Source organism: Moschus berezovskii, chromosome 7 (genome assembly GCF_049115385.1).
Source record: "Moschus berezovskii isolate FMDL1 chromosome 7, NW_MosBer_1.0, whole genome shotgun sequence".
NCBI lineage: Eukaryota > Metazoa > Chordata > Mammalia > Artiodactyla > Moschidae > Moschus > Moschus berezovskii.
The window spans coordinates 111462200-111477308 of record NC_142466.1 but is presented as its reverse complement, the minus strand read 5'-3'; the positions used below and the strand labels follow the sequence as shown (position 1 = coordinate 111477308).

The 15109-nt window shown below is 45.6% G+C and overlaps 1 long non-coding RNA gene across 1 annotated transcript; it reads left to right on the top strand.

Moving 5' to 3' along the window:
- Nucleotides 1-4064: 4064 nt before the first annotated feature.
- LOC148777511 (uncharacterized) lies at nucleotides 4065-12557 on the top strand. Its single transcript, XR_016037912.1, has 4 exons — nucleotides 4065-4202; nucleotides 7082-7212; nucleotides 11248-11346; nucleotides 12368-12557. It is a non-coding gene; the product is annotated as an uncharacterized LOC148777511 (long non-coding RNA).
- The last annotated feature ends 2552 nt before the right edge of the window (nucleotides 12558-15109 follow it).

Genomic DNA, 15109 nt, shown 5'->3' with positions numbered 1-15109 from the left:
TGCGTCCTCAGCTCCCTGGTCTAGCTTTCCCACTATTATGGGAATTACAGGGTCAGCTTCACCGATACCAAAGCATCTTGCTCACGTTTTAAATCTTAATATGTACACCCAAGGCCCAAGAGAGAAAGATGTAGGTTAATCGGTCAAAGCTGTGGGATAATTAATGAAGGTGATTTCCCCAGGCTCTGAGGGAAAAAAGAAAAAGATTTAGCTGAGGTGGAGAGAACTGTGGCTGAAGTCATGATGAAGGCAAAGGATCCGACCAGCTTCGTGTTAGCAAGTCCCTCTGTTGGAGAGGTAGAGGAGGGAGTGGCGAGGCCACGGGCTGCGGGGTCTGGACCAACCTGGGTTCAAATCCTACCTTCACTCCCAACTCACTGTGATGGCAGGAACTCACGTCACGTCTCTAAGCCTCTGTTTTATCACCTATAAAATGCAATATCTCAGAAAGCTGTGGAAATTAATTAAAAGAGCTCATTTGAGTAATACGTGTTGCAAGCCATGGCAGGGACTTCCTTTTACTCTCGTCAAGCTGGGGAGAGGGAAGAAGCTAGCTTGGGAGAGCAGGGGGAGCATGTCCTTCATTCGTGTATCTGCTCATTTATCTCAACATTCTGTGCCAGGAGCGGGCAGTAAGGGATGCCAGCCCCCAGCCTCAAGGAATTCAGCGTCTGAGGCAAAGACAGACACACACACAGCTTATTGAGGCCCTTGTGTGAGAACAACCTCATACAAGAAAGCCAGCAGTCCGCTTCGCAAAGCACAACCGAGAGAGATAAGCATCTGTGTTCATGGAAACGCATACTGTGCCCCCACTTATTTTCAGCGGATGTGTTCCAAGACCCCCCAGGGCACGCCCGGAATCACAGGTCATACAGGACTCTTCACACATGGTGTCTTGTCAGCGTCAGTACTCTTGCACTTTGGGCCCATTAGGGTGACTTGAACAGAAGCACTGAGACACTGCAATAGTTGCCCTGACAACTAATACGTCTACAAAGTGGCTAATAGATGAGAAGCAGTGGACAAAGGGATGACTCACATCCTGGCTGGGACGGAGCAGGACAGTGAGGGGTTTCATCATAATGGCGAGCGAATGAAAACGTATATAAATTGCTCATTTCTGGAATTTTCCATTTAGTAGTTTTTGGACCATCATTGACCATAGGTAAAGTGAAACCACAGAAAGCAAAAGCACAAGTCAAGGCAGACCACCGTACAGAGATGTCCACTGAAATCTGGATACACGTTTTAAAGTAGGAAAAAAACAAAATGCCTATCATCAGGAAAGTGCTGAGTAACGAGAATCATTAGAATGTGTCTCACTAAGCATGAGTGAAAAACGCAGTCGCTGAATTATATGTACAGTTGGGTACCATCTGGTTGTATCTTAAAACACATGCACAATATTTTGTATTTTTCATGGATGTGTGCATTTGTATAGATAAAGATATTTTCCAGTGGACAAGAACACACATCAAACTCGTGAGCCTGGTTGCTTCTGGGGAGGACAGGAAGAAAACGGATCTAGGGAAGGGGAAAGGGGGCTGTAATTTCATCCATAGTGTTTCAATGTGTCTAGAAAACTAGAAAACGTGACAAGGCCTTAGCAGTTGTTACTCTGGGTAGTGATAATGCATGTGATATTATTCTTTATACCTTTCAGTGTTTTCTTTATTTCTCAAAATAAAAGTAATGGAAGTGTAGCAATGCATTGCACAAGGAAGAATGATGGGCGTGTCTCTCCTTCAGTTTGCCTACGCTGACCTTGGACTGAACATCAGCTTTGAAATGTGTTGCTTTCTCTAACGAACCCAGAGATCTAATCTTCAAGCCAGGGAGCCAGATAAAAAGGTGGACTTTAAGTTTTATATAATTTATACTTAATTTGCACCAGTAATTGAAATATTAATAAACTCTTTAGAAACTTCTCAGTTTCTCTACAAGAGGAAGGTCCAATCTCTAAAGCGATGGTTTGACTCTGCCATCCCCAATTCTTCTTCAGGATTGCACCCAGGTGCGGCTTATGGAACCTTAGGATAGAAGGGAAACTCTGGAGCCCCGAGACACAAGGCCTGTTGGAGGCTGGTATCAGAAGAAACGCCATCGATCTCCCTGGTTCCAGACTGACCTTCTAGCACTGACAAAAAAGTATGAAACACGTGCAGTTGGAGGACTATGCATTTCTCTCTCTTTCTCTGCTTGGGCAAAGTCTGGTAACTCAGCCCTACCACTCCACACCTTTCTGAGGTCTGGCTGTGAGTCCACTGGACCTCAGATCCAGTGGTTTGTTATCTCTGCAGTTCTCCACAGAACGATCCTAGTTCTGCTATGATGGATCTGCTAACCGGTCCCTGACCCCAGCACCCAGCTGTCCATAGCACACGGGAACCAAAGCACGTGGGAACCAAAGGCAACTTTAGAGGACTAAGGCTCGTGGCCTCCCAGATGACGCCCTGCTATCTTTACTGTTAGGTACCTGCCCTTATGTTTGTCTGATATCCTGTGAGGCAGTTCTGCTGGCAGCTCCCCGACCAGAGAGTGGAAACAAGAACAGCATTCTGTTCTAGATGTCTCTTTCATTTATCTAACGTATTCTGTTTTCTTGGTCAAATACCACACAGATGATTCAGTTCCCCCTCCTTCCCTCCTAGTCTCCTTTCCATAAACGCCTTGGCTGATGTGATGGTTAATCCTGTGTGTCAACTTAGCTAGGCTATGATACCCAGATATTTGATCAAGCATGTCTGGATGTTGCTGTGGAGGTATTTGTTTAGATAATGTCAGCATAGGATGAGATGGTTGGATGGCATCATTAACTCAATGGACATGAGTTTGAACTAACTCCGGGAGATAGCAAAGGACAGGGAAGCCTGGCATGCTGCAGTCCATAGGGTCGCAAAGAGTCAGACAAAACTGAGGGACTGAACAACAATAAACATTTAAATCAGTCAACTTTGAGGAAAGAATATGGCTCTCCTTAATGTAGGTGGGCCTCAACCGATCATTTGAAAGCCTCAAGGAAAAAACTGACCTCTCTCAAAGAAAAGGGAGTTCTGCAAGCCAACGGGCTTCAGACTCAAGCTGCAACACCAACTCTACCTTGGGTCTCCGAGGGCCAGCTGATCACCTTTCTTTCCCTCTGGTTTGCAAGGCTATGGTCTTACTAAAGAACACAGGACCTGGGAGGATGGGCTTGAAAGAGGTAGGAGACTTTAAGGAAACCATGGTTAAAAGAGAGACATTTAAAATGTGTTATTACAAATTCTCATCGCTTATACATTATGTGGCTTTGGACAGGTCTTTTCACATCTTTGAGCTTCTATTAGTCTCACAAAGTTCCTCCACTAATCAAGATATGATCAAGATATTATCATCCTCCGTGGTAGTAATTGTTTTTGGAGATTCTACCACATACCAGTCACAGGGCAAAGTTTTCCTGGGATCTTGGGATGGTGACTGTTGGAGTTTGAAGTTTTGCAGAGGTGGGGATCAGATGATGAAGTCAGCGTTCGGGGACCACAGTGAGGGTTGCAGAGACCAGAAGTGCACAAGGGCCGTGTTAGGTGGCCCAGCATGGCTGGATTCTGAGATCCAGATGGAGGGTAGAGCTGAGGCTGACACGTGGTCAGCTGTGATAGGACCCGCGCTGTGGAGGCAGTGGGGTCACGGTGGAGACACAGTAACAGCAGCTATTTCTTCCCTCATCTCTTGTCCTGGAAGACGGGGTCCCAGTAAGCTTGTCTGTGATCCCCCCTCAAAACCTCTGTGCTGGAGCCAGCTTCACCTTCTGCCCTGCCAGGTGAGGAGCGAATGTTCTAGCAACTACACGCCTGGAGTCTGCGGATGGGGAATTCCCCTGGAAGCCCAGAATGAGCCCAGGCCAAACTCTGGGCTTTTTTCTGAGCAAACATTTTGAGAGAAACCAAACATGATGATGTGGAAGAGCGACCGGGGCTGTCCCCTCGCACAGAAGCAGGGCTGATGAAAACACAGGGATTAGTACAGATGAATCATTGCCAGTCCTCTCCCTGAGAGCATTTGCTAGTAGCAACCCAATAAAGACCGGATCTCCGAAAACGCTGACAAGTCACCCACCGGGCCTGGGAGTCAGAGATCGCTTCCGAAATTGGTGGGAGGAGAAAGCAGGAGTGGAGACATGGGGGCGTATCCCCCTTCCAGAATTCATGTTCCTCCTTTTGGTAAGATAATTTCCTACTCTTTCAGAAGTGTGGGTGATTCTAGAATCTAGATGAATTGCGCCTGCAATCCCAACCTTCTGTCTCTCCAGTGTGGGTGGGAATTCATGCTCCTTTATGACCTCTGCCCTTTGACAAGAAGGGGTATGCTTGGGGACAAAGGATGGGGGGCGCGGTATCTGCTCTGCTTTGGGTTATTAACAGGGAGGGCAAACGAAAGGTCTTTGGAGCACTTCCTTAGACAGAATCTACAGTGAACAGAGCTTTAAAAGAGGCAATATTTCATTTGGTGTCCTGACTATGACTTTATCACAAATATCACAAACCAGTGTTTGTGATCAAAATATATAGAGCAACACACCCAGGCACAGAGGATGGGAGACAGAGAGGGACAAACAGAGACACAGGCAGATTCGGGGAAACCCAAGTAACAGGGGCTGCATCAGTCTCAGCATCCCGGGCTCAGCAGGCTCTCCCACCATAGTTTTGCAAACTAATTCCATTGGCAGAAATTGGGTAAAGGGTACACAGAATATTCCCTTATTATTTATTTTAAAAAAACAAGTTTATAAAGATACGCATCATGTAACATAGAATTCGCTCATGTAACTCATACAATTCAATAGCTTTTAGTGTATTCACAGAATCTCATATCCATCATCACAGTTTTAGAACATTTTAATTATCTGCCAAAAGAAACCCTGCATCTTTTATCTATCATTCTTCCATAGCCCGCTACTCCAAAGCCCTAGGAAACTGCTAATCTACTTTCTGTCTCTGTAGATTGGTCTGTTTTGGGTATTTCATAGAATTGAAATCATACAATAGGTGGTTCTTTGTGACTGGCTTCTTTCACACATTTGTTGTAGCATGTATCAATATTTCATTTCTTTTTCTTGATGAACAATATCCCATCATATGGCTATACTGCATTTTATTATCTAATCATCAGTTGATGGACATTGGGTTGTTTGCATTTCTGGCTGTTAATAATGAATATTGCTACTATAAATATTTATGTATGAGTTTTTGGGTGAACATATGCTTTCAGTTCTCTTAAACATACACCTAGGAATGGGATTGCTGTGTTTGAGCTTAACCTTTTGACAGACTGCCAGACTGTTTTAAAACAGCTCCACCATTTCACATTTCCATCGGCAGTGTGGGAAGTTTCCAGTTTCTCCACGTCCTTGCCAACGCTTGTCATTTTCTTGCTCCCTTTATTACAGCCATTCTAGTGGATGTGAAATGGAATCTCACCATGGTTTTGACCTGTATTCCCCTGGTGGCTCGTGAGGCTGCCCATCTTTTTATGTGCTTATTGGTCATTTGTATATTTTCTCTGGATCAATGTCTTTTCTAATCTTTTGTCTGCTTTTTTAGTTGTTCATATTATTGATCTCTGGATTATTTCTAACAATGCCATAGTGTTATGAATCTACAATTATCTCAATACAAAATTTAATTTTTCTTAAAAAGAAAGAATACTGGGGAAAATGGAAGGATACTTAGGTGAAAAAAGCAGCCAAGTTTCAACAGAGAGGATATACAGATGGCAATCAAGCACATAAAAGATGCTTGATATTATTAGCCATGAGGGAAAAGTAAATGAAAACGACAGTGGGATATAGCTACATACCTGTCAAACTGGCCAAAATAGAAATTAATGACAAACCAAACGTGAGTAAACATGAAGAGAAGCTGGGTCACATACGTTGCTGGTGAGAGACATAAACAACACAACCATTCTGGAAAACAGTCGGACAGTTTCTCATGAAAAACATGCAACTGCTCGGAGAATCCCAGGGACGGGGGAGCCTGGTGGGCTTCCATCTATGGGGTCACACAGAGTCGGACACGACTGAAGTGACTTAGCAGCAGCAGCAGCAGCCCCAAAAACCAGTAATCACATTCTTAGGCACTTATTCCAGAGAAATGAACCTGTATGTTCAAGCAAAAACCTGTGTAAGGTTATTCATAGAAGCCTTATTTGTAATAGCTGAAAACTGAAAACAACCTACTAAAAAGCTGGATGGACAAACCACGGAACAGCTAGTCAGGGTAAGAGGAAGAAACTCTTGACACACTAAACAACTTGGGTAAATCTTCGGAGGATCAAGCTGGGTGGAAAAACAGCCTCTAAAGGTTACGTACCGTATAATGACATTCATGTAACATTTTGGAAATGACAAAATCTCAGAAATGGAGAACAGATTCGTGATTGCCAGGTGTCAGGAAAGGGCTTCAGTGAGGAGAGGAAAGTGGATGCGAATATAAACGGGCAAGATGACTGGACAGACCCTACTTCTTAGTTGTATCGATGTCCTGGCCCTGGTTGTGATATGGTGTAACGAGTTTTCAAAATGTTACCAGTGGGGGAAAAGATAAATCCAGCAGCACACCAGATCTCTTGGACTGGTCTACATTATTTCTAACTAGTGAATCTACAGCTAACTCAGAAGGGAATTTAATTTAAAAAGAGAGAGGAAAAGGCAGTTCCTTCACAGATCTACTTACATTCCTACCAGTTATTAATTGTGTGATTCTGGGCAAATTAACATTGTCAGTTTTTCCACCTGTAAAATGGGGATAATATCTACTCATGATGGCGGTAAGGATCAAATTTTTAAAAAAATGAAAAAAACTTGTAACTAACAAAGCATTACAACTGCTGCTGCTGCTTCCACTGCTCATACCTCCCCCATTCTAGAACGTTCTCTGTCCTCAACATACCTCCCTTGGTGGGTGCTTCAGTATCAGAAACATTCACTCATCATTTGACTTCTCTGTTGATAATGTAGCCATTGTAAGAAAGATACCAGAACACACTACTTCATATTTGGGGTGAAGTGACCGTGGTTACTAACCCAAAAGCATTCAAGTGTTTTGAAGGGTTCAAGATTGGGAGGAAACAACCAAGATCCAGGCACTCTTCAAAGCCTCTCCAAAAGGAGGGGCAAGGAGTGGCCACCCCGAAATGAAGTCACAAGTGATGGACTCTTAGTACCTGGAGGTGAGGACTTTTGACCTACTTGCCTGAATATGAATTTACTCTAAACCTCCCTGTCTGCTAAGCGGGAATAACTATGCCTTCCTCACAAACCTGGTCTGAGGATAACCTACATGACATAATTCAGTGTTTCCCAAACTCCAGTCATTCCTACACCGGCATCTTCATTTTTACCAAATTCACTTAATTCGAGAATTGTCATTTATTTACTTTTTTTTCCATTAAATCAACTGTCTTCTTTATATAACTACCCTTGTTTGTCAAAGGAAACAAAAACAGATATATGTTTGTTCACATTTTAACATCTTTGAAGGCAGCATGTTCATACTCAATGGTGTATAACAATCAGTATGATTTTTTTTTCTTAATGGAATATACAATAATGATGTATGTATAATCAGCAACATTTAGATTCTCTTATATATGGAAAGTCACTTCTTTAAGTGGAAATACAGGTTGTTTATTTAAAATAGATGGAAACATTTAAATAGATAGGTTTTTATTAAGTTACCTTTTAATTGAATTTCCAACGTAATTAAATTTCAGCCAGAGTGTGCTGCCTGCAAACATGTTAGCCTGAGGCCTGCTCCTGATCTATTTAAAAGGAAAATTTAGTGAGCAAAGAGGGTTAGTAATGACTTACTATCACTAAACTGATAGGATCTTCATGATGTAATATAGTATATAATTCCATGTTGCTAATAGTTACACTGTACAGCACCTAAAGCTATCTCCATCAGCAGCAAGTGTCTGCCTTGAATCAATTATAGGGATGTGGATGAACCCTGAGCCTGTCATTCAGAGTGAAGTAAGTCAGAACGAGAAAAGCGAACATTGTATTTTAGTGCATGTATATGGAATCTAGAAAAATGGTACTGTTGACACTCTTTGCAAGGCAGGACTCGCAGCACAGACATGGAAAATAGACGTGTGGACACAGGGTGGGGAACGGGAGGGTGCGGAGAATTGAGAGGGTGGCGCTGACACATCTACACGATCGTGTGCAGAACAGACAGCTAGTGGGAAGCTTCTGTGTGACACGGGGAGCTCAGCTCGGGGCTCGGGGCTCTGTGAGGACCTGGAGGGGTGGGGTGGGAGGGAGGTTCAAGATGGAGGGGATGTGTGTATACGCACAGCTGATTCACTTTGTTGTAGAATAGAAACTAACACAAAATTGTAAAGCATCTATATTCCAATTTTTTTTAAAGGTTAAAAAAAAAAAGCAGTGAGTAACACAGCAGATAAAACCTGACTCACCGCTTCTGGGAATTAGAGACGATACACGTGCAGCCCCTAGCAGAAGAGAAGGGTGTAGTGCAGTGGGTCCAGAGAGATACTATGTAGCCATTAGAAAAGTCAACTACAAGGTGGATAGGGTCTCGAAACAAAATATTGAGTGAAGGAAGAAGAAATGGAGTAAGATATGTATCATGGCATCATACATGTAAATTAAGAGCTTACAGATTCACCATAAACACTACACATTTTTAAAAACATATACATATCTTTATGATGGAGTGTGAAGAGAGTAGGAGAGGGAACCAAGAGTACAAGGAGGAAAATAATATAAATAAAATAAAAACAAAATGAAAGGATGTTTGGACCAATGATGATCCTTAGCTCTGAGAAAGAATATAGGGATAACTCAACTATCCTTATAAAAATAGAACTCTAAATGTAAAACTCCTATCAGTGTCATAGAGTATACAGTAGGGAGTCAGTGAATGCTAATTGCTTGACTTTAGGATAATCTACAAAGACAGTCCAGAGTGTCTTCAAGAATTCCAAATGGCCCGGAGTTCCCAGTAGCTGTTTCTAGGCTGATGTCACAAATCCTCTGACGCGCGCGCGCGCACACACACACACACACACACACATCCTGGACTCCTCTAGTTCAGGATGACCCACCACCAACAATCACTCCTCCCCAACACCATGGGGTATCCGAAGCCAAGATGACTTCTCTGAGACAGTCTTCCAGACTGAAGAGTTGATCCAGGCAGACACTGCTTAGGGACTGAGCCCCAGTATCAGATATGACAGATGGGAAACTGAGGCCAGAGAGAGAGAGACGTGATGCAATCACACAGTAAGAGGCAGTTCCATGACTGGAACCAGCTCCTTTCCTCCCCTGCATGCACACCTCGTCCTCTTCTCCACACACTTGCCACGTAAACCAGTGGCAAGGCCATTGGGACAGAATTGCCATCCTTGATGTGGCAGCTATTCCTGTCTAGGGTGCTGCTCACCAGCCACTGGGGGACTGAGACATCAGGAGTCCATGAGTATCCTAGCAGACTAGACAGAAAGAAGCAATGACTGCCAAGGGTGTCATTTCTTCCTGACTGATCAGTGAAGACGATCACCAAAAATGATGGAGAGATAGGCCCATTGGCTGCCCGGCATCTTTGACTCAGAGAAAGGGTGGCTGGCAGATGTAATAAAAGGGGTGGTCAGGAGACGGGGCGGGGGCATAAGTCATTTTATGAGCACTGTTTCATATTCCCAAAGTGTTTACTTTTACCTCCTTCTTACAGAAACTAAGAGACTCAAAAGGCTAAGCAACTTGCCGAAATTGTTCATAAAGCTAGTGAGAGGCTAAATAGGGATTTCACAGAGGATGTCTATCTCCAAAGCCTGGGTTCCCCACTCCCCACCCTAGATTGCTCTCTTAGACCCCCAAAAGACAGTAAGACGTTCCAAGGAGGTTTAGAGAAGGAGCTAAGGTTTGAAGCGGGGCGGGTGGGGACCCAGGAGGATTTCACGTGTCTCCACCACTTGACAGAGGTCTTAAATGAAGACTATTATTGGTACAGGTGGACTGGGGAGGGCGTTTCAGCTGGAGAGAACGCAGGGCTGGAAAAGCACCGTGCAGGCTTGGTGCACCAAGCAGCGCAGTGCAACAAGCTGGGCGGGAAGGGGGTGGAGTAGGGACAGGTCGGTGAGTGTGAAGGATGGCTCCCTGAGGTAGCGGGAAGCACTGGCGGCAGGATGAGGGGTCTATGAGCACCACAGCGGGCACTGCAGCGGTCACTGGAGGGATTTTAAGGTGGACAATGGCTTGAGCCATTCCCTGTCCTCTGCCAGAGACCCCTGTGACTGAGAGAGGGAAGGGTCAAGAACACAGGTTTGTGGTCAAGCTGACTTCAGTTTGAGTCCTAACTTTGCTATGAAATTAGCTATAATCTTGGGCAAGAAGCTTATCCTCTTAGATATTACTTATAAAAGGCCTGGCACGTAGTATTAATAAATACACAACAAGAGCTAACAGTGATGAGGATAATGTTGAGGATGAAGAAAAGGGTGATGATGACAGCAAGGAAGAGGGAGGAAGAAGAGGAGGAAGACGGTGCAGTAAGAAATGTGACAGGGAGGAGAGGGTGGCTGCAGGAGCCAGGCCTCACTGAAAAACGAGGACTCACCACGTCTGTCTGAGAAACGGTCTGAAGGTGTGTTAGGAATCTCTCCACTGCCAAGACCTTTGCCTTCTGCTTTGTCTGTTCTGTAATAATTTTGCAATAGTTCCCAGCACCTTGCTGGACCTATAAACAACAGCAATAATAACCATGCGTTGAGAAACCTCACACACTGTTCACAACACTAGGTGCTAGAAGTCAAATCCTAAAGTGAACTAGACCTTACCCCTGCCCTCAAGGAGTCTGCAGTCTAGAGGGTGGGGCTGGGGAGAGGCATAGACACACAGCCAGCCACCTGGAGAGGAGAGTTGAACACCTGACTACTAGGCTGAGCTTCAAGTGAAGAGCAGGGTGCTGGGGGGAAAGGGGGCGGAGAGGAGAGGGGACAGGTACAAGGGAGAAGCAGGCACCAAATAAAAGGCATCAGGAAGAAAGAACAGAGGCTCCAGGAGTTCAGCTTACTGAATCTGAGAGAAGACTAGAAAACCAAGTGTGAAAACAACAGAAAGTGGGCAATTCCAGGGTTCTAGGCGGCAGGAAATGACCAACAGTTGTGACCGTACCTTGGAATGAATGTACTCCAACTATTTTTCCATCTTTGTCTCTTTTGTTTGGGACGAAGGACCATCCTCTGCTTTCAAGAAGGCAGGAAGAGAGGAATGCGCACCGTGGAAGCAGGTGTTGCCTAAAGTGAGGAAAAGACAGACACAGCCAAAGGAAGGTAAACGCTGGCTACAGTTTGGGCAGACGCAGCTAGGTTACCACCCAGTCTCCTCTGATTTGGCTCAGAGAGGCAACGTGCCCAGTTTAACACCCCCCGCCTTCCTCCCAGACACTCTTGCAGCTAGGAGTAGCTGCGAGATCCATTCCTGGCCAATGAGACATGGGCAGAATCCAATGGCTGGGGCTTGTGGGTAACCTCTTTGAAAGAAAATGCCCCCTTTGGCATCTGGTCCTTCCTTTCTTGGCACCTGAAAGCAATCATAACGCCTACAGGAGCAGCAGGCATCCTGTCAGCTGAAACTGAAAGCAACATTCTTGAGCTGCAGATGGGAGGGTAGAAGGAAGGAGCCTGGGTCCCTTGATGACTGTGTAAAACGACTGACTTTGTTATCGTGGAGACAGATGGAAACTCACGCAGACTCCAGAGTCCACATTGCAATTCATTTGAGATGTGTGTGTGTTGCAGGGGTGGGGTGCTGGGGGGGATGGTCTCCTTTCACCGGAGCTCAGTTCTCAAATGACTCTATGCAGGAAGCTTTGCCTGAGCCCAGAAAAAAAAACAAACAAGAGTCCCCCCATTTAGTAGGTTTGTGGCTCACCACTCTTTTCACCCTGGGCAGTTACCACAGTTATCGGCGCCACTGTTGATATAAACGCCTGTGTCCACTACCGGATTCTGAGCTTTGCGAGGGTCACTATCTCAGTCTCTCTATATCCACATCTACAGCCTTATCTACGGCCGCATCGATATCTATGTACCTACCACCTATTTGCCTAAAACCAGTGTGTTCCTGGTGCCAGCACAGTGCTGTGTACAGCGTCAGTCTTCAGATCTTTGCTAAGTAAGAAAATAAAGGAATGAAAGCCGTCAGTAGAAACCATATCTTCAGGCTCCTCCGTCATCTTCATTTCTACCAAGAAGACTTGAGTAAACCAACTGGGGATTCCTCAGTTCTTTATAAGAGCACAGACACCTCTGAATATTCGGGGACTGACTATTCAATCTGTTGTCTCTCCAGGGACTTCCTTCGACCATCTCCTGGCTTCTCATGATGCACAGAGATTCAAAGGGCACATCTATTTCCCTCTTTAGGAGAGCTTTGGCGGAAAAAAACGTTGGCTCCACCTGAAGTTTGGGGAGCAGGCGGGTGTGACTGCTGAGGTTCATGTTCTCCATCATTTGTCCAACTGACCCCCACCACTGTTTCATCCCTGGGGCTGGTGGCGGCAAGCAGCAAGCCTTTCTGCAGCTCTGAACCAGGGCTGCTTGTGTAGCATGCCCTGTCAAAGCCACATCAAAGGCTTGAGGTGGGTTACCGGGTCTACACTGAAAGTCCTCAGGAGCCACAGCTCAGGGAGGCTCCGGGTTCCTGAGGCAGTCGCTGGCTACCTGGGGGACCGGGTACTTTCCTGAAGAGAACACATCATTCGACTTTTCCTGTGCTTTTACTGTAAACTCTTGGTTTATTACGCACCTACGAGGAAGGACAAGGGGAAACAGAGACAGACAGACAGACGGGGGAGGTCAGATCTGAAAGAAGCACAGCAAACAGCAACGGATTCGCACACATTCTGAGCAGTGAGCCCTGATCTCCCTCCTGAGAAGCAGAGCCTTGGGCCCAGAGAGGGACAATGACAGCCCAAGGACCAGGAGGCTGAAAGCTCAGGAAGGAAAACCCGGGCTTCAAGATGCCTTGCCCAATGCTCTTGCCACACATCCTGATAGCCACTTCTCCTAAGACCCCCGAGGGAGGAGGAGAGGCAGCTTCATGCACTGGGGACTGAGCAGATTATGGCAAAGTGCACTTAGATGCCCTCCACTCTCCTGGGTGCCAGTCACTGCGTGGGGTATCATAGTGAACATGGAAATGAAAGAACCAAGAGCTGTGCGCTCCCAAAGCTCCCAGTCCATGGGGGAGCCAGCGACACGCACAGCTCAAGCCGACGGCAGGCCCACCGGGAGAGGGTTAGAGGCGCACAGAGGAAGGCGCGACGGTGAGAACGGGAGAGATGTGGCGGCTGGGAATCAGCGAAGGCTTCCTGGCCTGCGGGGTGGGCATGGCTTCCCTGGAGGAAGCTAAGATCACTGCAAACAGAGGGACACACACAGCGAAGGCCCCAAGGTGGGGAAGTACGCAGTACATCCTGGTGAGTCAGCGCTGTGATGACGCTTAGCTTGTTTGCAGGAGACAGTGGCAGAGAACCAACTAGGAAGGCAATTCCAGCCAGCCCTGAAACCCCCACAGCCGGAAACCTGGCCTTATTCATGTCCGAATACCCCGTACAGGGCTGAACATAGAAGAACCAGGCCCCAGATGAACAGCACTGAAGGCTGACTGTGAAACCCTGGGGACTTACTGATATGTGAAAATGTGTTACAATGTCATCTGCTACTACCCTGGAGTCTGTGCAGAAATCCACTTCTGCCCCCCACCAAAGACCACTTACAAATCAGTGCCTCTGAAATACCCCATATTCTCAAGCACAGACATTCTAGGTCAAGACTTGAGAAGAGGTGGCCCAGCTGACTCCATCACTCACCTTCAGGCTTTATGAAAGGGCTTGCAATCCATTCTTCCAAAGGATGAAGAGATCAAAGAACTGGGGCTTTTTTTAGAGAAAGAATTTGCCAGGTGTTCAGCTTTCCTTCACCCCATCCCATCAAAGGGGACGAAGGGGAGTGCAACACCCCCAACCCAACCTCAACCCAAACAAAGGGTCTTTCCAGAAGCTATACAGGGCGTTCGACCTGAGGTCATTGAACTCTGGTAGGGAAGGGAAAACTATCTGCCAGATCCTTCAAATCTCAACTTATTTTACTCTTTGCATGTCTGAAGTTGAACACAAATAGAATATATGTACAACATGCTTTTCTCTCTCCTTTGAGTGATTTGGAGGTTTATCCTTGCTGCTATACATACAGATCTAGTTCGTTCAGTTTTAAGTGCTATACAGTATGCCACTGGGCTTTCCTGGTGGCTCAAGGGTAAAGAATCCATCTGCAATACAGGAGACTCAGGAGACTTGGATTAGATCCCTAGGTCTGGAAGATCCCCTGAAAGAGGGCACAGCAACCCACTCCAGTACTCTTGCCTGGAGAATCCCATGGACAGAGGAGCCTGGTGGGTTGCAAAGAGTCAGAAGCAACCGAGCGTGCATGCATGCATGCCATCATGTTTCACTTATGCATCCCTTGTTTTATTTTTTCTCTAAAACACAAAATGAATGCATGATCAATACAGAAAGGTTAGAATATATAAGAGGGGATTTTTTTAAAAGGCCTATTACACAGAGCAGTGATTTCAATGAATCAGTCTGGAATCAGTCTGCATTGTGGAGGTTTGGGGCAGAGGCAGGAGGCAGGAGAAAGAATCCTAGTTTGAGACAGCAATAACCTGGTCACACAAGTGATGACTGGGAGCCAGGCTTCAAAGCCCAGTTTCTCTCAGACTGCAAACCTCAACCTTTTTTTCAAGGTGTCATATAATATATCAGCTATAAGGCACCTGTTAAGACATCAAACAGGGTATATGTTGAAGGGGTGGATTTTAAAGTTATGCTAAATCATTCTTCTGTTTAGATATGAAAAAACAAATTACTTAGGAAAAAAGACCTTCTGGGATCCCTGAATTATGTAAATATAGGTGATACTCAGGAGCAAGGAGAATCAGGAACAGAATCTTGTATTATTGCACCAGAGCTGTTACTTCTGGAGACCAATGGTACACAAAGTCATTCACTGAGAAATAGGGGTCAAGTTA